The sequence below is a fragment of the Nanorana parkeri genome, unplaced genomic scaffold (assembly GCF_000935625.1).
Source record: "Nanorana parkeri isolate BGI_ZX_2015 unplaced genomic scaffold, ASM93562v1 scaffold948, whole genome shotgun sequence".
Classification (NCBI taxonomy): Eukaryota; Metazoa; Chordata; class Amphibia; order Anura; family Dicroglossidae; genus Nanorana; species Nanorana parkeri.
Genome location: NW_017307216.1, coordinates 215,304 through 221,303, shown reverse-complemented (window position 1 = coordinate 221,303; position 6,000 = coordinate 215,304). Strand labels below are relative to the sequence as shown.

The 6,000-nt window shown below is 44.0% G+C and overlaps 1 protein-coding gene across 1 annotated transcript in view; it reads right to left on the bottom strand.

Moving 5' to 3' along the window:
- The window catches only part of RAPGEFL1 (Rap guanine nucleotide exchange factor like 1), a 68,035-nt gene that overhangs the window by 20,380 nt on the left and 41,655 nt on the right, over nucleotides 1-6,000 (bottom strand). The gene's annotated exons all lie outside the window — the stretch shown is intronic.

The following is a 6,000-nucleotide window of genomic DNA, read 5'->3' as shown; positions in this document are numbered from 1 at the left end:
GCCAGCGCTGACTGGCGGAACGGACGGGGGAGGAGGCGGGTAAAGCTGGCTCTGCCTCTAGATAGGCAGAGCCCGCTGTCAGTCACGCAGCTGGGCGGATCCCGGCACAATTGTCGGGATCCGCTTCAGCGTCTCAGTATACCGCGAGCAGCAGCTCGCGGTATACTGCGGCATCTCAGTATACCGCAAGCTACAGCTCGCGGTATACTGAGCCTAGGGTGAAGGGAGGATGCTAGTTTGTGTCCTCCCGTTATCCTAAGGAGAACTATGGGGAAAAGCCTTAAACCCATAGTTCTCCTTTAAGTCAAAGTTAGTCCTTAGACGTGGTGGCCGCATTACTTTAAGCTTTTCTCCCTTTATTATTATCTGGGGTACCTGCTAGTGACACAAATCCTCTTCTAGGACCACAACACTCACTCACTACTGTATAGTTATATATAGAGGAGCAGCATTGTCACCCTTGGACAAGAAGTGTGTTAGGACTACAGAACAACTCTCCATCTCCTCCTCTCCATAATATAGGGGAAGGTATTCTGTAATTTGTAGAGAGAGCTGGGAACAATGCTGATTAATAAAAGAGTCAGCATAGGCAGAGAACGGGATGTTATCATCTCACAAGATTTGTGGCTGGAACAATTGATATCTTTTTTTTTTACTTATCGAACAGATAATGGTGTACATGATATAGAGTTTGTGATTAAAAAGACAACTTTTTAATAATGAGATCCTAATAGGTTGGACTTGATGGACTAATGTCTTTATTCAACCTCAAATACTATGTAACTATGTAACTTCTGTGTTTGCAGATGACACCAAGCTATGTAGTGGAATAAAGTCCTTAAAAGATGCCTCCAACTTACAAGCAGACCTATTGCAGTGTTTGATTTGGCATCTATGTGGCAAATGAGGTTTAAAGCCCATTTCCACCTCTGAAGAGATATTTAAAAAAACAAACAAATGCCAGCAATAAACACTGAGTGAACATGAAGCAGGCATATGCAGATGCTGTAGATGAACACAGAAACTTACATTTTTTGCTAGCTTTCCCAATTCATATCCTCAGGGAAATTACTGCCTCTGCCCCCCACCCCTTATTTGTTAGTATTCATAGTGGCAACCCCCCCCCGGATAGTGTATTGTGTGTGCAAAGGCAGAGCTGGTGTTTACTGATTGTGTTACAATGAATAACAGGGATGTTTACAGCGTGTGTAAAGGCAGGCACCCCAACACACAATATAGTGTACTGTATGAGCTAGACTCAGTACAATATTGATGTTTAACACAAAGGCACAGTTGTCATTTAAATATAAATGGGCAACGGTCGACTGAAAAATTAGGAGAGGTTTGCCATAATTTTGGTGTTTTGCTAGAATCCTTGCGCTGGGAGCTGCAGAATCCTGCAGCACCCAAGATGACTTGATGAAACGACCATGCGGCACCCTCACAGCAGCTTGTGTCTATGAATATTGGATTGTTACAGTAGAGAACAGGTGCATGCACACAGCAGCTGACACTTCAATCCATACCCTTCTTCCTCCAGGCCATGGAGAGCCACATAGACGTATAACCCATGCCTGCTCCTGGTGTAATGCTGTCCTCATTTCTGCTACTTAAAAACGAACTTAACTTGGAGCAGGCCCTTTATTGTAGAAGAGTGTGTGTTTTCAGCATAGCCCAGTGCCAGAATGAATGGACTTCCGTGTGCATGCTACCCTGATAAAGACCAGGCAGGTTCACGTACACACCCATACCACCTCTTGCCTGCCATTGGCTCTCGTGGAGAGAAGCCTCCTGGTTGCCTCGGTGACAGGGGGTTGGACTTACACCCCCTGGCTATAAAAAACTGGCCAGAGCTCTGGCTTGTTGCTGAGTTATCTCATCCTGTGGTGTGATTTCCTAGCTCCCTGTACATGTGCCTTGCTTTGTTTCCTGACCCCCTTTCTCTGGACCTCCTGTTGCCGACCTTGGACTGCCTTTCGCCCCTGAACTTTTGCTGCCTGCCTCGACTCGGATTGGACTTGACTTCTCTTTGGATTAACCCTTTTGTACCTCTGCCTTCGGACGCTTCAGGCCATTTCCTGCCAGTGAGTTCCACTTCGTTCTTCTGCCAAACCATTGGCACTCCTGACACATATACATAAATGGTTTTATCTGCCAAAGTTGATTGCCATTTTGATCAGTCCCTCTTTTGATACACAATGCCCAGCTAGTTAGCAAGGTCACTGTGCTTACTTTTTGGTTTAACATTGTTGGGCCAGCTCCCTGCTTACTGAAAAGGGTGAAAATGCTGAATCACTGTCTAATAGGGAGGCTGGCCAGTAGATTCCCCAGTCTACACTAAATCGCATGGATGGAGGAATCGCCACTGCCAGCCACTCAATTATTCAACTGCTGCTGCTCTCGTAGATGCCTGAATGCGGTTACAGTGCCAAACAGTAAATGCATCTGATAGGGTGCAGTCACGGTTCTGCCAATAAATTACCACCGGCTCAGTCAATTTTTGAATCGACTTCTGTTGAGCTGGATGTTGCTTGAAGGGCCACCCATGGCGTCATCTCTGGCCTGCTTAAGGAACTTGGTGTGTGCAGTGGGCAGTGTGGAGAATGTGCGTAAATCACAAGATCGTATGTACAGAATTACAAATCTAATGGCAAGTAAAACAGCAAACATGAATTCCAGCTGTGCGTTTAGCTGTTTGCCTGGAGTTTTCTCACCTACAATATGAAATATCTATCTGACTTGATGGACCTAAATTATTTTTGTCATCATTTCATTTTTTTTAAGTCAGGAACAAATACAATATATGCAAATACTTGACATTCCTTTTAATGGTGGTGGGAAATTTGCTGTAATAATCCAAATTGCACGATGCTATCAATATGTGTTAAAGGTCTTTGGTAACATGATTATATCAATCAGCAACTCTGTTTGTCAATTCATAAGGGCTTATGTGAGATTTATGCAAGACTTTACACGTAATGAGATATCTTGGCTGAACGCTGCTTTGGGCACATTTATTTCTGCGAATACCAAGAGACTGAAGCTCTAGACAACGGCTGAAACAAGTTATTTCTTAAAATAGCCAAGTATGCTGTACATTGCATTGCAGTCCAACTCTAAAGAATACCTGTTAGCTACTCGTGGCCAACTCATAAGTAGATATACAGTATCAAATAGTATGCCTTCACTTATCACCTTTATTCTGTGTACAGACAGGTACTCTTTAATATGGAACTAAAAACATGTTTGCTTTTTTAACAACAGGTTGACCGCCTCAAGGGCTTATTCACATTTCAATGTACTGCACTGAAACTTCATTTGAAAATAAAGGACTGTAACGCACCTCAATGCATGAAACATTTAGATAGGCTGCATTTTTTTCCAGTGCACTGCCACACACATTTTGTGTTGTAGTGCGTTGAGGTGCCATTCAAAACGAAAGCTTCTGCAATGCACCAATGTATGCATGCTCCAATGCAGCTTGTTGGAGCCATCACAGTTTGTGTTGTAGTGCGCTGAGGTGCAATCTGATTTTGTGCTGAGGTGCCATTCAAAATGAATGCTGCTGCAATGCACCAATGTATGCATGCTCCATTGCAGCTTGTTGGAGCAATGTTAAACGTGTGTTACTGCAACGCACTGGTGTGCAGGCACCCTAAAGAAAGCCTGTGCTGAAAGACATATGTAGACTACCATTGCTGACTTCTATCTGAAAATGTTAATTGCCTGGCTGCCATGCTGCTCCTCTGGCTTTAGTGTTTTCCGAGTCACTGCCAAGCATGCAGATGAGGAGCCCTGACTTCTCTTGCTGCATGTTTGTTCCAGGTCAGTGACTTACAAAGCAGTAAAGCAAGAGACAGCAAGGGTAATAGCATTTTCAGAGGTAGGTCAGCAAAGGCAGCCTAAATACGTCTCTCAAAACAGGTTTCCTTCACATATGAAAAAGTCTCATTTGGTGCACAACATGCTGCCATATTGTAAAGGTGCCTTCAGGCATAGCATGGTTTTCTCAGGGCTGGATCAGGAAAACAACTGTACCGTATATCTGATCCCTGGACAGCTCTTGGTCAATATTTATGAAGAGATGAATTGATTGGCCAGGCTCAATATTCCCCCCTGCCATATAAGTCTCCCACCTCCCTCTTCCAAAGGCATAAATATGAACATGTGGTCCATCTGAGCATGCATATTTATGAAAAGATCTTATTTTATTTATAAAGCTATTTGGCAGTCAGATCACAAATTTCCTATTGCAATTCGATGACTATAGGTACCTGAAGTCCGCCCAACGGACCTGACACTGTCGCCAGTAAGCAGCAAGGTGATCTCTAAATGTTTTTTTTCCTTCTTCCTTTCATAGATATCTAGCAGCATTTATTGGCTTCCATCCCTTCCAGTAGGACCCATTACTCCCAGTCCAATCCACCAGATCACCTTTGAGCCTAATCTGATCCTATCCAGACATACAACTCCTACTTGTGACAAGCCTCTCCCTTTTAGGACCCAAACAACAGAACCAATCCTTGTAGAGCTGGGACTGCTGCGTGCCATGAAACCACAGAGGGCCACTTATCTTGAAACACAGGGGTGTGACTCACCTTGCCTTTCAATTCGCTGATTACCCCTTAGCTGTGACACAATGACGCCTGCGACTAAACCCCTAGTTAGTCACTCTAGTTCAGTGTTCATTAGGTATTGTGCTGGAAATCTATAGATCCCACATACTGTGCTTTGTCTGACACATCCCCACTCTAAAAATAGGCCAGTAACGTGTTACTCTCTGAGCATGGTGTTTGTCAGGGTAAAAGGCTGTTCCCGAGCAAATCAGAGACTTGTCTTATCACGAGACTATATTTACCACAAGCTGTTTCTTTTCTCTCTTCTCACACCAAGTTATTAGCTGGGCCTCTCCCTATTTCGTACGCGTGATCTTACCTGATTTCCCATCTGCCCAGGGCCCTGTCCTCTGTGTAACCTCAGCTGGGTCCAAGCCTACCTCTTCCTATCTCAGATATTTACCTCTCTGTTACCTGTTTTATTGGTTGAAGCTCTCTATCATGATTCCTTGCTGCTCATAGAATGTATGCAAGGAGCAGGGAAACTCCAGCTGTAGTGAACTACAAATTCAATCAGCCCTCTGCCTCTGGAAGTCATGCCTGTGGCTGTCAGAGTCATGCAAAGCCTCATGGGATTTGTAATTGCACCACAGCTGGAGGGCCAGAGTTTGCCAACCCCTGATGTATGCTCTATGTTATATATTTATGAATTGTTAAACAGCAACACCATGACCTTCATTCTTCGATCTCTTCATGCTGTTTTTGCCTGCCTGGACCTCAGAGAATCCCACCTAAGGTTATTCAGACTGGAATCTAAAGCTAAATAGGAAGTAAGAGCAGTAAGGAAAGTTCACTGCAGGAATTTCAGGACGGAGAAATGGATGGATTTATTTCTGTAGATGCACCCAAATTTTGACCCACTTTTGGATTTAGGATTCACTTGCAATCCTGCCAATAGCATCTGCAACCCAACTCATAGAGTTCAAAAATAGAGTCTTACCCAAAGCTCACTATGATATCTGCCATGTTACAGAGACTTCTGACATCTGAGGCCAGACTGCCAAGTTACAGAGAGAGAGACTGCCCTGCTAAAAAAAGAGAAACCACCAAGTTACCTAGGGAAAGACTGCCATATGGAGTCAGTGGCTGCCATATGGCAAGAAACAGGGTCATGTTTCTTAGAAAATTGGAGCAGTGAGCATTCAGCTATCTGTCATTGTGAGCAGTAATATATGACCTGTGTCGTTGTCATGTGGTTACAGCCTGATTCGTAGCCCGATTTATTCATGCTGACCTACCTGTCACTTGATCAACATGTTGGATAACCTCCAAGTACCAAGTACTAATACCTCTGATGGGCAAAAGAGTGGTGGGAGAGTGAAGAAAAGATGAGGTGGGAGGTTTGTGGCATTTAAATAAAAACTTATTTTATGCCCTGCCCTAA